Raw genomic sequence first — 13,113 nt, 5'->3', positions numbered from 1 at the left:
ACTTATTCTTGGACATTCATTCATTGATTCAACAAATACACATTGAGCACATACTCCATGCCAGAAACCATGCTACGTGTTGGAGACATGGTGGGAAATTGGCCCCATGCAGCCTACAGTCTAGTGGAAAAGACACCCATTAAATAAATATTTCTGTAAATTCAATTACAATAGTGATAGGAAGAAATAAAGAATAACATATTATGAAAGCATGTAACAAACATCCTTGAAGCGGTGATACTGAAGTTAAACCCTGAAGGATAAGATTGAGTTGACTGAAGGTGAAGAGAGGTAGTCAAGGGAAAGAGCAGCATTTTGGAAGACCCTGAGATAGGAGCCCTCACATATCCACACACACTCTCACATGCTCACACATGCTCACAAACACCCTCACAAACTCACCTACTCATTTACACATTAAGACACTTGGTGTTTCTATGAAATTGAGTTGTTTGTAGTGAGGTGGATGGACCTAGAGTCTGTCATACAGAGTGAAGTAAGTCAGAAAGAGAAAAACAAATACCGTATGCTAACACATATATGTGGAATCTAAAAAATAAAAATAAAAAATAAGAAAAGGTCCTGAAGAACCTAGGGGCAAGACAGGAATAAAGATTCAGACGTAGAAAATGGACTTGAGGACATGGGGAGGGGGAAGGGTAAGCTGAGACGAAGTGAGAGTGGCATGGACATATATACACTACTAAATGTAAAATAGATAGCAGTGGGAAGCAGCTGCATAGCACAGGGAGATCAGCTTGGTGCTTTGTGACCACCTAGAGGGGTGGGATAGGGAGGGTGGGAGGGAGATGCAAGACAGAGGGGATATGGGGATATATGTATACGTATAGCTGATTTACTTTGTTATACAGCAGCAAATAACACAACAATGTAAAGCAATTATACTCCAATAAAATGTTAAAAAAAAAAAAAGACACGGTGTTTCTAAGATCCTTTATGCTGTGTAACATTTCTATGATAGAAACTGGCAAAGGCTTTCTATAGACCTCCCATATCTACCACTTACCAGATGTGTCACCTCAGGAAAGTTTTTTAACCTATTAGTACTTCAATTTTCTCATCTTTAAACAGGATTATTAATTAGTAATTATAATATTCCGGTACTAATTACTAATTAGTACTTGAAGATTGGGTTATTATAAAGAATAAATTGGTTAATAAAAATAAAGCCTTGGGCTTCCCTGGTGGCGCAGTGGTTGAGAATCTGCCTGCCAATGCAGGGGACACAGGTTCGAGCCCTGGTCTGGGAAGATCCCACATGCTGCGGAGCAACTGGGCCCGTGAGCCACAATTACTGAGCCTGCGCGTCTGGAGCCTGTCCTCCGCAACAAGAGAGGCCACGATAGTGAGAGGCCCGCGCATGGCAATGAAGAGTGGCCCCCGCTTGCCACAACTAGAGAAAGCCCTCGCACAGAAACGGAGACCCAACACAGCCATAAATAAATAAATTAATTTTAAAAAAAATAAAAAATAAAAAAATAAAAAAAAATAAAGCCTTAAGAACAACATCTAGTGACTTCCCTGGTGGTCCAGTGGTTAAGACTTCACCTTCCAATGCAAGGGGGGCATATTCGATCTCTTGTTGGGGAGTTAAGATCCCACATGCCTCTCAGCCAAAAAACCAAAACATAAAAGAGAAACAACATTGTAACAAATTCAATAAAGACTTTAAAAATGGTCCACATCAAAAAAAATTTTTTTTAATAAAATAAGAACAACACCTAGAACATTAAGTACTCAATAATAGTAATTTATTATTACCAAAACTACTACTACACAATTATTTTTAGAGACCCTCTTTCAATTTCTTAGAGAGAATAGATGGCTCTTAGACTCAATTTTTGGAAACAACATAGAAAAACTACACTCGACCCCACCATACTAACTTCCTATGAATAGGGCCAGTGTCCTGAGCCATATGATGGGATTCATGACTATTAAAAATGCTTTTTCAGTCCAAATAGAAGCTTTGAGGTCCCTTTGGGGATAAATCCATTCGTCTTTACCTAACTGAATCCTTAAGAACACATCTTGTAAACTTTCACTTCCAGATGTGGAGCAACTGGTATTGGACTATCCCTTCTGTTATAAACAATAAAATTAGAGATAGTGCATGAGGCAATTGTTTTTAAACATTGGACAATAGGAAACACAATGTTGTGACCCTTGAGAGAGGAGAAATTCATAAAGTGAGCCCCATGATATCCCTGGGTCTCTACCTGGGCACAATTATCCAACCATGACATAGCAAGCTAGAATCCAAGCAGAGCACAATGATCCCGCTGAGCTGAAGAGGCAGAGGTCAGAGTTCAGGAAAGCTGAAGCAATCAGAATCTGCAGGGCAAAGCAGCAGAAAGTAAAGCAGGTATGTAGGGGCTAGAGAGAAGGGAGAAACCCAGAAGTTGTGCGGGAGGTTCTCTGTGAATCCTAAGATGCACATGCCCATGGCAAGAGTACCTGAGGCTTGTAGTAATTATACAGAACAGTCACCATAGAGACAAGAACAGAATAAAGATACTAGATACAAAACAGTGCTAGAAGACATGGAAGTTCTGGCCAAGCCAGAGTGGCAAGACCTTGTTATCAAGTTATTAACACAAAAGGCATCTATCTAAGACACCAGAGAAGACTAGAAACACACTTTAGGATAAGGTCCACTCCATGCCCACCCTAACAAGGTCTAAAACCAAGCCTTTAAAACATCTTCAGTGAAAGCTGTATTTAGAGGTTGAGACCTGCAAAGGTAGAAGGCCTTGGGAAACATGTTGAGTTTTCCAATATGTGTCCCCTAGCAAAGCATAACAACAAGCCTACAGAGTGCAAGGTAATCAACCAGTAAATGAGCTGCCTAATAGAAGAAATGGTAACACTTCTCAAAGGAAGACAACAAAAGTACAGAGCCTATACAATGCACCACCAACAACGTGCAGTACACAACTTTAAAAATTACTAGACATAAAAAAGAGTCATGTACCACAGTGTTCATTGCAACTCTATTTACAATAGCTAGGACATGGAAGCAACCTAAGTGTCCTTGACAGATGAATGGATAAATAAGATGTGGCACATATATACAATGGAATATTACTCAGCCATAAAAAAGAAACGAAATTGAGTTATTTGTAGTGAGGTGGATGGACCTAGAGTCTGTCATACAGAGTGAAGTAAGTCAGAAAGAGAAAGACAAATACTGTATGCTAACACATATATATGGAATCTAAAAAAAAAAAATGGTCATTAAGAATCTAGGGGCAGGATGGGAATAAAGACACAGACCTAGTAGAGAATGGATTTGAGGACACGGGCAGGGGGAAGGGTAAGCTGGGACAAAGTGAGAGAGTGGCATGGACATATATACACTACCAAATGTAAAACCGATAGCTAGTAGGAAGCAGCTGCATAGCACAGGGAGATCAGCTCGGTGCTTTGTGACCACCTAGAGGGCTGGGATAGGGACGGTGGGAGGGAGGGAGACGCAAGAGGGAGGAGACATGGGGATATATGTATATGTATAGCTGATTCACTTTGTTATAAAGCAGAAACTAACACACCATTGTAAAGCAATTATATTCCAATAAAGATGTTTTAAAAATTACTAGACATGCAAAAAACAAAAACAAAAAAAGGCAAAGTGACCCATAGTTAAGGGAAAAACACCAGTCCCAACATTACTGAGATGATGGATTTAGAAGATAAGGGCTTTAAAGCAACTGCTATAAATATGTTCAAAGAATTAAGAAAATAGGGACATCATGAGTTAAAAAGTAGGGACTCTCAGCATAGAAATGTAAACAATAAAAAAGAGCTAAATGGAAATTTTAGAACTGAAAAATTACAATGACAAAAAAAAATCACAGTAGATCAGAGATGAGAGGAAAAAAGTCACTGTTGAATTTGAACATAGGAAGGCAAATCTATAGAAATTATCCAGGCTAATGAATAGAGAGAAAATAGATTGAAGAAAAATAAACAGATCCTTAGAGACCTGTAGGACAGCAGAAAATGGCCTAAATATATGTAATTAGAGACCTGAAGGAGGAGGTGAGAAGTAGGACAAAATAGACTTTTTTAAGAAATGACAAAAAGGCAATCTACAGACTGAGAGAAGTTTTTGTAATATCAATATGTATATGACACTGGGCTTATAGCCAGAATATAGTTTAAAATTTTTACAACTCAATAATAATAATACAATCTAATTATTTTTTGATGGGCAGAAGACTTGAACAGACACTTCTCCAAAGAAGATACATGCGTGGCTAATAAGCACAAGAAGAGATGTTAAACATCATAGTTATAAGGAAATTGCTAATCAAAGCTACGATCAGATACCAATACATATTCATTAGATAGATATCACTCCACATCCTTTTAAAAGGCTGACAATACCCAGTATTGAAGAAGATTGAGAACAGTTGGTTATCTTGCTATTGAGGGTGGAAAATAGTAGAACCACTTTGGAAAACAGCTTGACAGTTTCTTTTAAAGTTAAACATACTTATCATATGAATCAGCTACTCCACTCCCAGGTATTTACCAAAATGAAAAAGAACATATATCCACCCAAAGACTGTTCATAGCAACTTTGTTCATAATAGCCCCAAACTGGGACAACCCAAGTATCCACCAATAGGCTAACAAATTGTGTTATTAACACAGTTAAATACTATTCGGCAATAAAAATATAAATTACTGATAAAGGCAACAATGTGGATGAGTCTCAAAAACCTCATGCTGAGTGAAAGGAACTCAACACAAAAAATATGTATACTGTCTGATTCCATTTATATGAATACTAGAAGAGGAAAAACTAATCTATAATGATAAAAATGAGATCAATGGTTGCCTGGCGCAGTAGTTGGAAGCAGAGATTGACTGCAAAGGATGTACGAGGGAGCTTTCTGGTGTGAGGAAATGTGCTATATCTTGACTATGATGATGGTGATGTGAGTGTATACATTTACTGAACTGTACACTTAAAATATATGTATTTTATTATATGTAAATTATACCTCAAAAGGTTGACTTTTAAAAGAATATTTGGGACTTCCGGGTAAGATGGCGGAAGAGTAAGACGCGGAGATCACCTTCCTCCCCACAGATACACCAGAAATACAGCTACACGTGGAACAACTCCTACAGAACACCTACTGAACGCTGGCAGAAGACCCCAGACCTCCCAAAAGGCAAGAAACTCCCCACATACCTGGGTAGGGCAAAGCAGAGAGATTCCCGCACAGAGGAGCGGTGCCGAGCGGCACTCACCAGCCCGAGAGGCTTGTCTGCTCCCCCGCAAGGGTGGGCGGCGCTGGAGCTGAGGCTCGGGCTTCGGTCAGAGCGCAGGGAGAGGACTGGGGCTGGCGGCGAGAACTCAGCCTGAAGGGGGCTAATGTGCCACAGCTAGCCGGGAGGGAGTCCGGGAAAACTCTGGAACTGCCGAAGAGGCAGGAGACTTTTTCTTCCCTCTTGGTTTCCTGGTGCGCGAGGAGAGGGGATTAAGAGCGCCGCGTAAAGGAGCTCCAGAGACGGGCGCGAGTCGCGGCTGAAAGCGCAGAGCCCAGAGACGGGCGTGGGACGCTGGGGCTGCTGCGGCCGCCGCCAAGAAGCCTGTGTGCGAGCGCAGGTCACTGTCCACACCGCCCTTCCGGGAGCCTGTGCAGCCCGCCACTGCCGGGGTCCCGGGATCCAGGGGCGGCTTCCCTGGGAGAACGCACGGCGCGCCTCGGGCTGGTGCAACGTCACGCCGACCTCTGCCGCTGCAGGCTCGCCCCGCACTCCGTGCCCCTCCCTCCCGCCCGGCCTGAGTGAGCCAGAGTCCCCGAAGAGGCTGCTCCTTTAACCCTGTCCTGTCTGAGCAAAGAACAGACGCCCTCCGGCGACCTACACGCAGAGGCGGGGCCAAATCCAAAGCTGAGACCCAGGAGCTGTGAGAACAAAGAAGAGAAAGGGAAACCTCTCCCAGCAGCCTCAGAAGCAGCGGATTAAAGCTCCACAATCAACTTCATGTACCCTGCATCTGTGGAATACATGAATAGACAACAAATCATCCCAAATTGAGGAGCCAGGAGTCAGTGCTGTGCCTCTGAGGTGGGAGAGCCAACTTCAGGACACTGGTCCACAAGAGACCTCCCAGCTCCACATAATATCAAACGGCGAAAATCCTCCAGAGATCTCCATCTCAACACCAGCACCCAGCTTCACTCAACGACCAGCAAGCTACAGTGCTGGACACCCTATGCCAAACAACTAGCAAGACAGGAACACAACGCCACCCATTAGCAGAGAGGCTGCCTCAAATCATAAAAAGTCCACAAACACCCCAAAACACACCACCAGACGTGGACCTGCCCACCAGAAAGACAAGATCCAGCCTCATCCACCAGAACACAGGCAGTAGTCCCCTCCACCAAGAAGCCTACACAACCCACTAAACCAACCTTAGCCACTGGGGACAGACACCAAAAACAACGGGAACTACGAACCTGCAGCCTGCAAAAAGGAGACCCCAAACACAGTAACATAAGCAAAATGAGAAGACAAAAAAACACACAGCAGGAGAAGGAGCAAGATAAAAACCCACCAGACCTAACAAATGAAGAGGTAATAGGCAGTCTATCTGAAAAAGAATTCAGAATAATGATGGTAAAGATGATCCAAAATCTTGGAAATAGAATAGACAAAATGCAAGAAACAGTTAACAAGGACCTAGAAGAACTAAAGACGAATCAAGCATCGATTAAAAACACAATAAATGAAATAAAAAATACTCTAGATGGGATCAATAGCAGAATAACTGAGGCAGAAGAACGGATAAGTGAGGTGGAAGATAAAATAGTGGAAATAACTGCTGCAGAGCAAAATAAAGAAAAAAGAATGAAAAGAACAGAGGACAGTCTCAGAGACCTCTGGGACAACATTAAACGCACCAACATTCGAATTATAGGGGTTCCAGAAGAAGAAGAAAAAAAGAAAGGGACTGAGAAAATATTTGAAGAGATTATAGTTGAAAACTTCCCTAATATGGGAAAGGAAATAGTTAATCAAGTCCAGGAGGCACAGAGAGTCCCATACAGAATAAATCCAAGGAGAAATACACCAAGACACATATTAATCAAACTGTCAAAAATTAAACACAAAGAAATCATATTAAAAGCAGCAAGGCAAAAACAACAAATAACACACAAGGGAATCCCCATCAGGATAACAGCTGATCTCTCAGCAGAAACTCTACAAGCCAGAAGGGAGTGGCAGGACATACTTAAAGTGATGAAGGAGAAAAACCTGCAACCAAGATTACTCTACCCAGCAAGGATCTCATTCAGATTTGATGGAGAAATTAAAACCTTTACAGACAAGCAAAAGCTGAGAGAGTTCAGCACCACCAAACCAGCTTTACAACAAATGCTAAAGGAACTTCTCTAGGCAAGAAACACAACAGAAGGAAAAGACCTACAATAACGCACCCAAAACAATTAAGAAAATGGGAATAGGAACATACATATCAATAATTACCTTAAATGTAAATGGACTAAATGCTCCCACCAAAAGACACAGACTGGCTGAATGGATACAAAAACAAGACCCATATATATGCTGTCTACAAGAGACCCACTTCAGACCTAGAGACACATACAGACTGAAAGTAAGGGGATGGAAAAAGATATTCCATGCAAATGGAAACCAAAAGAAAGCTGGAGTAGCAATTCTCATATCAGACAAAATAGACTTTAAAATAAAGACTACTAGAAGAGACAAAGAAGGACACTACATAATGATCAAGGGATCAATCCAAGAAGAAGATATAACAATTGTAAATATTTATGCACCAAACATAGGAGCACCTCAATACATAAGGGAAATATTAACAGCCATAAAAGGAGAAATCGACAGTAACACAATCATAGTAGGGGACTTTAACACCCCACTTTCACCAATGGACAGGTCATCCAAAATGAAAATAAATAAGGAAACACAAGCTTTAAATGATACATTAAACAAGATGGACTTAATTGATATTTATAGGACATTCCATCCAAAAACAACAGAATACACATTTTTCTCAAGTGCTCATGGAACATTCTCCAGGATAGATCATATCTTGGGTCACAAATCAAGCCTTGGTAAATTTAAGAAAATTGAAATTGTATCAAGTATCTTTTCCGACCACAATGCTATGAGACTAGATATCAATTACAGGAAAAGAGCTGTAAAACATACAAACACATGGAGGCTAAACAATACACTACTTAATAACGAAGTAATCACTGAAGAAATCAAAGAGGAAATTAAAAAATACCTAGAAACAAATGACAATGGAGACACGACGACCCAAAACCTATGGGATGCAGCAAAAGCAGTTCTAAGAGGGAAGTTTATGGCAATACAATCCCACCTTAAGAAACAGGAAATATCTCGAATAAACAACCTAACCTTGCACCTAAAGCAATTAGAGAAAGAAGAACAAAAACATCCCAAAGTTAGCAGAAGGAAAGAAATCATAAAAATCAGATCAGAAATAAATGAAAAAGAAATGAAGGAAACGATAGCAAAGATCAATAAAACTAAAAGTTGGTTCTTTGAGAAGATAAACAAAATTGATAAACCATTAGCCAGACTCATCAAGAAAAAAAGGGAGAAGACTCAAATCAATAGAATTAGAAATCAAAAAGGAGAAGTAACAACTGACACTGCAGAAATACAAAAGATCATGAGAGATTACTATAAGCAACTCTATGCCAATAAAATGGACAACCTGGAAGAAATGGACAAATTCTTAGAAATGCACAACCTGCCAAGACTGAATCAGGAAGAAATAGAAAATATGAACACACCAATCACAAGCACTGAAATTGAAACTGTGATTAAAAATCTTCCAACAAACAAAAGCCCAGGACCAGATGGCTTCACAGGCGAATTCTATCAAGCATTTAGAGAAGAGCTAACACCTATCCTTCTCAAACTCTTCCAAAATATAGCAGAGGGAGGAACACTCCCAAACTCATTCTACGAGGCCACCATCACCTTGATACCAAAACCAGACAAGGATGTCACAAAGAAAGAAAACTACAGGCCAATATCACTGATGAACATAGATGCAAAAATCCTCAACAAAATACTAGCAAACAGAATCCAACAGCACATTAAAAGGATCATACACCATGATCAAGTGGGGTTTATTCCAGGAATGCAAGGATTCTTCAATATACGCAAATCAATCAATGTGATACACCATATTAACAAACTGAAGGAGAAAAACCATATGATCATCTCAATAGATGCAGAGAAAGCTTTTGACAAAATTCAACACCCATTTATGATAAAAACCCTGCAGAAAGTAGGCATAGAGGGAACTTTCCTCAACATAATAAAGGCCATATATGACAAACCCACAGCCAGCATCGTCCTCAATCGTGCAAAACTGAAACCATTTCCACTAAGATCAGGAACAAGACAAGGTTGCCCACTCTCAACACTCTTATTCAACAAAGTTTTGGAAGTTTTAGCCACAGCAATCAGAGAAGAAAAGGAAATAAAAGGAATCCAAATTGGAAAAGAAGAAGTAAAGCTGTCACTGTTTGCAGATGACATGATACTATACATAGAGAATCCTAAAGATGCTACCAGAAAACTACTAGAGCTAATCAATGAATTTGGTAAAGTTGCAGGATACAAAATTAATGCACAGAAATCTCTGGCATTCCTATATACTAATGATGAAAAATCTGAAAGTGAAATCAAGGAAACACTCCCATTAACCATTGCAACAAAAAGAATAAAATATCTAGGAATAAACCTACCTAAGGAGACAAAAGACCTGTATGCAGAAAATTATAAGACACTGATGAAAGAAATTAAAGATGATACAAATAGATGGAGAGATATACCATGTTCTTGGATTGGAAGAATCAACATTGTGAAAATGACTCTACTACCCAAAGCAATCTACAGATTCAATGCAATCCCTATCAAACTACCAATGGCATTTTTCACAGAACTAGAACAAAAAATTTCACAATTTGTATGGAAACACAAAAGACCCCGAATAGCCAAAGCAATCTTGAGAACGAAAAACGGAGCTGGAGGAATCAGGCTCCCTGACTTCAGACTATACTACAAAGCTACAGTAATCAAGACAGTATGGTACTGGCACAAAAACAGAAATATAGATCAATGGAACAGGATAGAAAGCCCAGAGATAAACCCACGGACATATGGTCACCTTATCTTTGATAAAGGAGGCAGGAATGTACAGTGGAGAAAGGACAGTCTCTTCAATAAGTGGTGCTGGGAAAACTGGACAGGGACATGTAAAAGTATGAGATTAGATCACTCCCTAACACCATACACAAAAATTAGCTCAAAATGGATTAAAGACCTAAATGTAAGGCCAGACACTGTCAAACTCCTAGAGGAAAACATAGGCAGAACACTCTATGACATAAATCACAGCAAGATCCTTTTTGACCCACCTCCTAGAGAAATGGAAATAAAGACAAAAATAAACACATGGGACCTAACGAAACTTCAAAGCTTTTGCACAGCAAAGGAAACCATAAACAAGACGAAAAGACAACCCTCAGAATGGGAGAAAATATTTGCAAATGAAGCAGCTGACAAAGGATTAATCTCCAAAATTTATAAGCAGCTCATGCAGCTCAATAGCAAAAAAACAAACAACCCAATCCAAAAATGGGCAGAAGACCTAAATAGACATTTCTCCACAGAAGATATACAGACAGCCAACAAACACATGAAAGGATGCTCAACATCTTTACTCATTAGAGAAATGCAAATCAAAACTACAATGAGATATCATCTCACACCAGTCAGAATGGCCATCATCAAAAAATCTAGAAACAATAAATGCTGGAGAGGGTGTGGAAAAAATGGAAAAAAGGGAACCCTCTTGCACTGCTGGTGGGAATGTGAATTGGTACAGCCACTATGGAGAACGGTATGGAGGTTCCTTAAAAAACTACAAATAGAACTACCATATGACCCAGCAATCCCACTACTGGGCATATACCCTGAGAAAACCATAATTCAAAAAGAGACATGTACCAAAATGTTCATAGCAGCCCTATTTACAATAGCCTGGAGATGGAAACATCCTAAGTGTCCATCATCGGATGAATGGATAAAGAAGATGTGGCACATATATACAATGGAATATTACTCAGCCATAAAAAGAAATGAAATTGAGCTATTTGTAATGAGGTGGATGGACCTAGAGTCTGTCATACAGAGTGAAGTAAGTCAGAAAGAGAAAGACAAATACTGTATGCTGACACATATATATGGAATTTAAGAAAAAAATGTCATGAAGAACATAGCGGTAAGACAGGAATAAAGACACAGACCTACTAGAGAATGGACTTGAGGATATGGGGAGGGGGAAGGGTAAGCTGTGACAAAGTGAAAGAGCGGCATGGACATATATACACTACCAAACGTAAGGTAGTTAGCTAGTGGGAAGCAGCCGCATAGCACAGGCAGATCAGCTCGGTTCTTTGTGACCGCCTGGAGGGGTGGGATAGGGAGGGTGGGAGGGAGACGCAAAAGGGAGGGGATATGGGAACTTATGTATATGTATAACTGATTAAATTTGTAAAATAAAAAAATAAAATAAAAAATTAAAAAAATAAAAAAAATAAAAATAAAAGAATATTTGCATAACTCTTTAAATTAGAAGGCTTATTTTCATCATCATCCTGTAATGAGTCATTTAACAATAAATTTTATAAGGAACAAGCTCTTTTTTAATCATACACAAGCACCTCAAATGAATGTCTAACCATTCGTTTTTGTTAAATGTGTGTGGCTGGAGAAACAGAAGCCCGTAAAACTAAGAAAGCTCCTGCCCATCATCTCTGATTCTAAGCTGCAGAAGAAACTGTAACTTCAGTACTCATTTTTCTAAGCATCCTCAGTAAGTATTTGTTGACCGGTTCCTAAAGTGAGTGTCTGGATTTATTTTATAAACAAGTTCCACCATCTAAAATCTTGGCTGCTGCAGAGTTAAGGGGAACATTTCCTACAAAATCTGTGCCAGTCTCATAACAGAGGTAAATAGTCAGAGTCTGCATAGTGAACCAGTTCTGCTGGTCAGATAGGCTGTCCTAATCACCCTCCTCAAGGACCCTCTTATAGGACCCTCTTATAGAATTTTTTGCACAAGGACCTTCTTATACACTTTTTTGAAAACATAGGCAATAGGGAAGTTGGACTTTCCTTTTCTTGAAATTTTCCTATTTGTAGTGGGAAATTCAGGGACAAGAGAGAGGTGTCATAAACTAAGGGCACTGCTAGCCTGTGCAGTGACCATGTGTGTTAAAACAAGTGCCTCAGTTTACTGGGAAACCTCTCTTACTGATTTGGAGCCTTAATAAAAATAACAGGATGTTCACTTCAGCAGCACATATACTATAATTGGAACAATACAGAGAAGATTCACATGGCCCCCGCACCAGGATGATGCACAAATACATGTAGTCTTCCATATTTTTATATATGAAGTCTAAAAAAAACCCCAAACTCATAGAAAAAGAGAACAGATTTGTGGTTACCAGAGGCAAAGTGGTGGGAGATAAGAGAATTGGGTGAAGGTGGTCAAAAGTTACAAACCCCCAGTTCTAAGATAAATAAGTACTAAAGGGGGCTTCCCTGGTGGCACAGTGGTTGAGAATCTACCTGCCAATGCAGGGGACACGGGTTCGAGCCCTGGTCTGGGAGGGTCCCACATGCCGCGGAGCAATTAGGCCTCTGAGCCACAACTACTGAGCCTGCGCGTCTGGAGCTTGTGCTCCGCAGCAAGAGAGGCGGCGATAGTGAGAGGCCCGTGCACTGCAATGAAGAGTGGCCCCCATTCGCCGCAACTAGAGAAAGGCCTCGCACAGAAATGAAGACCCAACACAGCAAAAATAAATTAATTAATTAATAAACTCCTACCGCCAACATCTAAAAAATAAAAATAAAAAAATAAGTACTAAGGATGCAATGTACAACATGATGACTATAGTTAACACTGCTGTATGATATATTTTAAAGCTGCTAAGAGTGTAGATCTCAAAAGTTCTTATCTCAAGAGAAACC

General features: G+C 40.1%; 1 non-coding gene across 1 annotated transcript; it reads left to right on the top strand.

Annotated features, from left to right (window-relative positions):
- Positions 1-12,422: 12,422 nt before the first annotated feature.
- LOC132491530 (U6 spliceosomal RNA) lies at positions 12,423-12,527 on the top strand. The gene has a single exon (XR_009532738.1). It is a non-coding gene; the product is annotated as a U6 spliceosomal RNA (small nuclear RNA).
- Positions 12,528-13,113: the final 586 nt, after the last annotated feature.

This window comes from Mesoplodon densirostris, chromosome 5 (assembly GCF_025265405.1).
Source record: "Mesoplodon densirostris isolate mMesDen1 chromosome 5, mMesDen1 primary haplotype, whole genome shotgun sequence".
Taxonomy (NCBI): Eukaryota; Metazoa; Chordata; class Mammalia; order Artiodactyla; family Ziphiidae; genus Mesoplodon; species Mesoplodon densirostris.
This window is presented reverse-complemented; position numbering and strand designations above follow the sequence as displayed.